The sequence below is a fragment of the Gekko japonicus genome, unplaced genomic scaffold (assembly GCF_001447785.1).
Source record: "Gekko japonicus isolate JY-2015 unplaced genomic scaffold, Gekko_japonicus_V1.1 scaffold1728, whole genome shotgun sequence".
Lineage (NCBI taxonomy): Eukaryota > Metazoa > Chordata > Lepidosauria > Squamata > Gekkonidae > Gekko > Gekko japonicus.
This window is the reverse complement of record NW_015176504.1, coordinates 271,849-280,896: the sequence shown is the minus strand read 5'-3', so window position 1 is coordinate 280,896 and position 9,048 is coordinate 271,849. Positions and strand designations below refer to the sequence as shown.

Here is a 9,048-nt window from a genome sequence, read left to right as displayed (position 1 = left end):
CAAGAGCAGTCCTTGAAAGAGCTCTCTCAGCCCCACCTACCTCACAGGGTGTCTGTTGTGGGGAGGGGAAGGGAAGGGAGATTGTAAGCCACTCTGAGACATCAAGTAAAGGGCGGGGTATAAATCTAATCTCCTCCTCCTCTTCTTTATCTTCATCTGCATAGCAACACTGGTCTTCCTTGGCAGTCTCCCATCCAAGTACTAACCATGACTGACCCTGCATAGCTCTGGCAAGCTCATCCTGGTTGGGGCTATTCAGGCAGTTTATACCATGATAAAGCTGCAATTCTGAGCATACTGACTAGGGTGTATTGCATACCAGGACACAAGAAGCTGCTTTATACTGAAACTGACCCTCAGTCTATCAAGGTCAGCGTTGTCTACTTAGACAGGCTGTGGCTCTCCAGGATCTCAGGGAGAAATCTTTCCCATCCTATCACCTACGGCTCGCTCCTTTTTCAACTGGAGATTCTAGGGACTGAAGCTGGGGGTCTTCTGCCAACACTGCAGAAGTTCTACAGTGGAGCCACAGCCCTTCCTCAATGGGAAGTAAATGCCATTTCACATCATAGACTTTACTCAGAGTATGCCTGCTCAGTTCCATAGCCAGGATTTCATTCAGGAAGGGCCACCAATTAAATTAAAATGAACAAAGCCCTTAATTTCCCCTTTGCCTCTGCTCCTGCATGCCCCAAAGAGCCCCAGTTCCAACCGAGCTGGTGGCCGTGGGCCAAGGTTCTATGCCCAGCTTCTCTCCCGTCAGCCATGCGAAGCCCTCCCAGCCCTGGGCCAGGCCAAGCCACCTCCCTGTGCTTTTGTGGAGCCCTGGAACCACCGTGGTGGTGGCAGCAGCCAGAGGTTTCCAAGTTGCTCAGGAGCTGCCAGCCCGCCTGGAGCTCTGCTAGCATGTCGCGTGCTCAAGCAGCAGTGCCACCACCTCTCCTCCTCCCAGTCCCACCAAGTCCTTCTCGGGCTTCTCCTCCGCCGGCCTGGCTTTCTGGCTGGCTACTCACCGCCACCAGGCTGAGCTGGAGCACAGCCAGCAGAAGCACCTCGCCAACACCAACACCAGCCAAGGTTGCCCATGGTCACCTGGCAGCCCCAATCTTGGACTGCGTCTCTCCTGCGTCTCACCTTGGGCCAGGGGTGGGGTTGGTGGGGTTAGGCATAGCAGATTCAGAAGGGAGTGTTGACTGTCCCACCCCTGCCTAGCTACGGGCCTGAGCCTGTTTGACCCAGGCTAGCCTGATCTCATCAGATCTTGGAATCTAAGCAAGGTCAGCCCTGGTTTGTATTTGGATCGGAGACCACCAAGGAAGTCCAGGGTCACTATGCTGAGCCAACCAATGGCAAACCATCCCTGAACGTCTCTTGCCTTGAAAACCCTGCAAGGTCACCACATGTTGGCTGCAAGGCACTTTCCTCCTCCACCATCACCACCACCATGCCTGATTAGGACTGCACTAGGATTTTTAGGTGGCACAAGGTACTTTTCAACAACACACTCAGTTACAAAATCGTGAATATTCTTCTTCTTAGTTTTATGGAAACCCCATTTTCTAAAAGGCACAGAATCGGGAGGTTTCCTTATTTCCTGAACTTCCTGCACTCTAGCAATGAATTCTGGGTTATGACAACTTCTTCCTGTCTATGGTACATGCCACCATGCTTCTTTTTATCCCTAGGTAAGTGCATTGAAATGGAAGAAAAGCAGATCATTCAGGGCTCTGTTAGCTTGCCTTACCCTCTGGTTCTCTTCGTGATAATGAAAACAATCCCAAGACTCAAAGAAGTTAAATAATCATTTCTGGATCATCTACCATTCCGTCTATATGTCTATCCATATTGTCTGTCTGTCTGTCTGTGTCTGTATGTCTGTCTGTGTCTGTCTGTCTGTCTGTCTATCTATCTACCTATGCCATCAAGTCACAGCTGACTTATGTTGACCACCTAGGGTTTTCAAGCCAAGAGGCAGTCAGAGTTGATTTGCCATTACCTGGCTCTGCGTAACCATGCTAGCATTCCTTGGTGGTCTCCCATTCAAATATTGACCAGGGCCAAATACCCCAGTGCTTGATCCAAGAGCATTTATGCTTTTTGTTTCATCTGTCATACCCCCAGTAATGGTTACTGGCTCTCCTTTTAGTGTTGCTTATGTGCAGAATTGAATTATTTTATCATTTTAACCATCTTTTTAATGGCTTAGATATTTTAAAGGTTTTTATGTGTGTTGCCTTGTGTTGGAAAGGTGGTATGAAAATGTTTTAAATAATGATGATGATGACAACAATGATAAATAAGAATAATAAAAATAAAACAAGGACATAAGAACCATGCTGGATCAGACCAGTGGTCCATCTAGTCCAGCATCGTGTCTCACACAGGGACCAACCAGTTCCTCTGGAGGTCTAACAACAGGGCATAGAGGCTGAGGCCTTCTCCTGATGTTGCCTCCTGGCACTGGAATTCAGAAGTTGACTGCATCTGAATTTGGAGGTTCCCTTAAGTCATCATGGCTAAACCAATAATAGACCTGTCCTCCATGTATCTGAATAACCCCCCCCCCCTTTTAAAATTGTATATACCTGTAGCCATCACTACATCCTCTGGTAGCAAACTCCACATTTTAATTACTCACTGTGTAAAGAAGTTTTTTTTTTCTTTTTGTCTGCCCCGAATCTACTGCTTATCAGTTTCATTAGATGCCCTCAAGATCAAGTATTAATTAAAAAAAAATTAAGTATTTTGGGAGGAGGAAAAATTATCTGTCAATTCTCTCCACCCATGCATAATTTCACAAACTCTTAGTCATCTCTTTTCTAAACTGAAAAGCCTCAGACTCTTCAGCCTTCCCTCATGAGGAAGGTGCTCCAACCCCCTAATCATCTTGGTTGCCCTCCTCTGTACTTTTTCCAGCTCTGCAATGCCCTTTTGGAGATACGGTGACCAAAACTGTACACAGTATTCTAATTGAGGCCGCACCATAGATCTATACAGGGGCATTACAATATTTCCCGTTTTATGTTCAACCCCTTTCCTAATAATCCCTAACATAGAGTTTGCCTTTTCCACTGCTGTAGCACGCTTGGGTTGATGCTTTCATTGAGCTATGTACTATGACCCCAAGGTCTTTTCCCCTCTTTTGCAAGCATTCCATGAAACACACAAAAATGCTCAACTGGCATTTTCAAGAGTTCAGTGGAATACCTGCAAAATGTGCATATGGGGTGGGGGGAGATGTCAGTTCCCTTCTCCCCACGATTTGAGAGAAAACAGGCATAGCGAGCAGGTCAAATTCAATTTCTTGAGCTTTTGAGTTGCAAGGATTTCAGTATTTTAGTCAGAAGTTGCCTCTGGACACAAAGACCTTGTTCATGGCAAACACATTGGGGCAGTCCTAAGATTCTAAGCCGCCTTGAGTCTGAGAAGACAAAATGGGATGAAAGTGTTTTAAATCAACAAAGACAAACACTGTCCTGGGAGTAAGCCCCAACGGAGCTGAGTATGGCTATGGACCTGCCAAGAACTGCTCTCACAGCTGCCCATGACTAGGAATATAGGTCAATATTTGAATTTTTTTAATTAATATTTTTATTCTTTTACGTAATAGTACAGTTGAATACAGAGAAAGAAATATCACAAACTTGAAAACGACAGGAGGGTATACAACAAAGGGAGATAAGAGTTGTAACCATTGTATGTAACGGTTAAACTATGAACTATAAGGATCCCGGGTAAATATTAGAATTTTGATACTATTAAATCAGATATCTGAAGAACTGTATCATTCCATCATCGCCCACCCCTCTGGCTTGAGAGGTCACCAGGACAGGCAATATTGCCTGTGTACCCATGATATGAAGCACAGTGGTAAAAGCTAGATCCTGGACCTCCATAACAGAATCTTCCCTATCCTCTTTCCTGAGGGAGTCGAATCTTGCCAGCTCATTCTAGACTTTTAGGAATGGGATGAAGATCCTTCTTTTCACCAGAGCTTTCAGGGCAAAGGTAGTTTGTGTCCTTCCACCGTAATGGATTTAACCAGTAAAATATGTTACCTATAATCTTCTCTTTTAAAAATCGATCAAGTGGTGATTTGAGTGTTATTTTAACAGTATTTCTATTCATGTTTTTAAATTGAATTCATTATTGATGTCAGTGCTTTGAGAGCATGCTGGCCGAAATGGAGACTGAAATATTATAAATGAACAGTAATGCATTTCAAGGTGAGTTACCATGTTTATAAATTGTCATGAGACATTTTTTACCTTCTGCCTGGTCTCTGCTCGAATCTAACAGAGGGATGTCCAAGCGATATTGTGGCAAAATAAATCCTCTAAAATATAAAAAGGTATAATTCTCCATGTTACTTTATTTTATTTTTGCTTGTTACAGGTCATCTCTAACCATGCAGCCATCGCTCAAGTACTGCAAAGTATTATGAAGCTCTTTTTAAGGGAAGGAAATCCCATCCCCAACGTATCAGAGTTTCTGATGCACATCCATCAGCAATATGACCACCTAAGGACTTGTGTAAGTAGCAAGAATGATTTTTCCAACAGAGATCCAAGGACAAAATGAAGCTTTATAAAAAGACAGAATAGGAATGCAGAGATAGACAAAAAGGGACCACTAATTAGCCAGGTAGCAGGCTTTAAAAACAAGCAAAACCTTCTTAAGTGTAAATGCAAAATTAATTCCCAGCTTTCTGGATGCCGTCCATGCTTGTAGCTGCCACCACTTCCTGTGGCAGTGAATTCCAAGTGTTAATCACTCTTTGGGTGAAGAAGTACTTCTCTTTTAAAAATCGATCTGCTCCAGGATGGGAAATATCTGGAGATTTTGAGGTTGGAGCCTGGGAAGGGTGGGGCTCAGGAAGGGGAGGGGCTTCAGTGGGGTCCAATGCCATAGGCTCTACCTTCCAAAGCCGCCATTTTCCTCAGGTGAACTGATCTCTGTTGCCTGGACATCAGTTGCCATACCAGGAGATCTCCAGCCGCTGCCGGGAGGTTGACAACTCTGTGCCAAATGAGACATGGAGTGCCATTGGAAGGCTGGAGCTGGCACCTGGCCAGTAAGAGGATGAATTGGGAGACTCCTCCTTCCGTTGCAAGCATCTGCTCTGTCCTCCCTGTCCCCCGTGAACAATGTGCAACGAGCCCATTACCTAGAGTCTAAATGGGAATTTTTTCAGTCTTTTTCGGACTGGCAGTGAAGGGGATCTTTTTGAAGCAAATGTCTGCTTGACGTTTTTGGGAGATGGTTAATATAAATAGATGAGGATGGTTAGACTGCATTCGGTTGTCAATGACAGTGTGGGTTGCTAGCAGGGTTGACACTTTCTAGGTGGGGCCTGGAGATTTGGAATCGCAACTGATCCCCAGTTGCCAGAGATCAGTTCCTCCCAAGAAAACGGCCGCTGCAGAGGGTGGACCCTACAGCCTCACATCCCTGCTGAGCTCCCAACCCGCCCCCAAATGCTGCCCTCCCCAGGCGTTGCCCCCAACCCGCCAGGAACTTCCCAACCTGGAGTTGGCAAGTCTAGTTGCTGGAACATAGGTAGGGGTGATCAATCACCACCTCAAAGGCGCCTAAGTCTGAAGAGCCATGCCAAAGACATTGTTTTCTTATGGGGCCAGATAGTTTGGGCAGGGGTCATTTCCTGCAGTAGTGCACAGGAGCGGAGCTCCGGCAGTAAAGAGCCCAGGGGGCGCACACATGCAACAAGCCACACTCCCTGCTCCCAGCAGCCCTCAGTCAGAGCAAGAAGCAGCCAGGCAAGTTGCAGAGCCCCCCCGCCCCCGGTCCAAAACAGTCCAGTGGCACCTTTAAGACCAGGTTTTATTCAGGTACAAACTCTCCCTCCTCTGCGAGGACAGATCTACACGTTCCCCCTCCCCAATAGCTAGCAATCCAAAACAGTCCAGTGGAGCCTGAGCGGTGGGTGTTGCCTTCTGACTCGCTTCCGGTGATGTCAGGGGGTGTGGCATATGCAAATGAATTATGCTAATGAGTTATGCTAATGAGCTCCTGCACCTCTTTTTCTACGAAATGACCCCTGGGTTTGGGGACAGGGTTGCCAGCTCTGGGTTGGGAAACACCTGGAGATTTGGGGGGTGGAGCCTGAGGAGGGTGGGGTTTGGGGGCATAATGCCTGACAGTCGAACTTCCAAAGCAGCCATTGTCTCCAGGTGAACTGATCCCTGTCGCCTGGAGATCAGTTATAATAGCAGGAGATCTCCAGCCACCCCCTGGAGGCTGGCAGCGCTCGTTGTGGAGGGGGCAACCTCGGTGCTGGCTGGGCACCATCAGGCAAGGGAGGGAGAAATGAGACTTAACACCTCTGAGCATATTTTTTATACGCAAGCTGAGGTAATCGAAGTGGGGGTACTGCCAGCCAATAGGGACAGGCATGACACTGAAAAGTACAGTTCGGCTCGGGGTTCTTCAGGGCAGCCTCTAGATGCCCAGTGACCATATTCTCTCCTCACTTAATTCACAGTTACAACCAAACATCAACCTTTCTTCGCCTGATGCCGGAGTAGCACAGTGTTTCCAACATCTGCATGAATTTTTGAACAATGTAAGTAAACGGAGTGCTTCTTAGGGACCGCTGATCTTTCTAATGATGCATTTGGGGCTTCATGGATTCCCACTCAACTATGCAGACCAACTGAATAAACGGTTTGTGCCATTGTCTTTCCCACATGCAGACATGTGCCAGAGAACGCACCTTCTTATGCGTGTGAAAGACTGTGCTTATATTCACATGGCAGTTGCCCTCCTATACAGGCACAGAAGGGAAGGGGTAAAGAAAGATGGGAAATTGATAGATGTACAACTGAGGGTGCAAACCTATGCACACTTACCTGGGAGCAAGCACTAAGGAACATAGTGGGACTTTCTTCCGAGTAGGCGTGTGTAGGATGGCTCTGTGAGTCTAGCCAGTATTGCACCTCTGAAACATAGACTCCTTGACTACTCTAGAGCCTTGTTCCCTCTAAGCTGAGTTGGTGTGAGCTAGCTCACAGTTTTTTAGCCTCCAGCTCACAGATTTTTGTCTTAGCCTAGGAAGGATGGCTCCAGAGCAAACTGATTCATGCAGTAGCCAAGTCGCTTGCTCACAACTTTAATGCCAGGAGCTCACAAAGTTGAATTTTGGCTCACAAGACTCTACAGCTTAGAGGGAACATAGCTCTAGAGGTGATCTAAATGTACAACATCATCATTCCTACCCATCTAAACATCATAGGGTTGCCAGACCCCCCCAAGTGGAGGTGGTGGTCCCCTGCCACCTGGCCTCACCACTCTGCCACCAAACAGCTGCCCTGTGGGGGGGACTTAACTAGAAAAAGAGCGAGGCCCAGTCAATGTTACAGTGACATAACTACACTTTCAATGTGACCCAGAAGGGACATCATCACACCCATGACATCGAGATGATGCTCTAGCATTTGGGGTAAAACTCTATGGTAGATGCCAAATTTACCATAGAGTTTTTGCCCAAATACTAGAATGTTGCCCTGACGTTGCTGCGTGATGACGTTACTTCCAGGTCATGTCAGAAGAGATGTAGAGCCATCATTGCAACGTTGGCTGGGCCTCCCTCCTGCTCCCAGTAAGCCCCCCCATCCCCCGCCGGTTGCCAGGAGGGCCCTGGCAACCCTAAAACGCCACGACATAACAGTGTCTTCAGTGTGTTCACTGAAATTCCTGGAGCTTATTTCCATCGCTTTTTAATGCTTGCTTACTCTTTGTTTTTAAGAAGGGCTGGATCCAAAGGTTCCAACCCTCCAAAGGGGGAGCCTTCCATGTTGCTTCCACTGGAGGACAGCTCCCTGAACCTCAGGGCAGTCTAGAGCATTAAAAGCAGCCAAATAATTTGGATCCAACAGTTAGTGTTTTAGAAGTCCCCCATCAGGATGTTCTATTGCTTTATTTGATAAGGTCCCGTTTTGCTTGGGTGCAGTTTTATTATGTTATAGGCCATTCTGAATTTTTTAAAGTGCTTTATAACTTTGGAAACAAGTAAAAGCAAGTAATACGTTGAAATGAGAAATATGGCATATAGGGTTGGATCCAGTCTGCTTTTTAAACTCAGATCTCACACCTCTCCGCTTCACATGACAGCCCCCCCTCCCACATGGCTTTTGTCCATGTAGGCCCCACAATTCTCTGCCCTTTCTGGGGGGGGTCAAGGTTTTTTTTTCACCAGCAGCAAAGCTGGCTGGATCCAAGCAGTATGGTATACAACAAGCCTAAATCTGTAAAACTGATGGTAAACCTTTAAAGCAAAAAGCAAATGTATGATCTCATAGAATCAAAGAGCTGGAAGGGACCTCCAGGGTGATCTAGTCCAACCCCCTGCACAATGCAAGAACTTCACACCTACCCCTCCCCCAGTGACCCCTGCTCCATGCCCAGAAGATGGCAAAAAAACTCTCCAGGATCCCTGGCCCAATGTGGTGATCAGCATTTCCCTGGGTGTGTAAGAAAGGGCCACAAGAGCTAAGCACTGATGCAACCCTTCCTGCCCTCCCTCTCATGATCTGCCTAAGGTCACTTCCTTTCTTTCTTAAAGCATCCGAACACTATCTGCACTTGGCAGATGCTGAGCCGCGATTCCATGGTGATGCTTCAACTACTTGAACAGAAGAAGGGAAAGCACCGTAGCCTTCTGTGAACGAAATCACGTGGCTGTAAAGATGTATAATGTGTAATATATAGCTACCTAAAGAATATTTGTTTCCGAATACTAGTGATAATAAACGTCTTTTTAAAGAAAACAAAAAAAGGAAAGATGTCACGCATCTATTCTGCTCCGTCATCATTTCTTCAGGTATGAGACAGCACAATTCATAGGGTTGCCAACCTCCAGGCAGTGGCTGGAGATCTCCTGCTATTATTGATATCCAAGTGACAGAGATCACTTCACCTGGAGAAAATGGCCACTTTGGAAGGTGGTCTCTACCCCTCCCCAAACCCCACCCTCCTCAGGCTCCACCCCCCAAATCTCCAGGGATTTCCCAACCCAGAGCTGGCATCCCC

General features: G+C 46.7%; 1 long non-coding RNA gene across 1 annotated transcript; it reads left to right on the top strand.

Annotated features, from left to right (window-relative positions):
• The first annotated feature begins 4,403 nt into the window (after positions 1-4,403).
• LOC107123965 lies at positions 4,404-8,688 on the top strand. The gene is made up of 3 exons (XR_001482970.1): positions 4,404-4,533; positions 6,503-6,583; positions 8,582-8,688. It is a non-coding gene; the product is annotated as an uncharacterized LOC107123965 (long non-coding RNA).
• Positions 8,689-9,048: the final 360 nt, after the last annotated feature.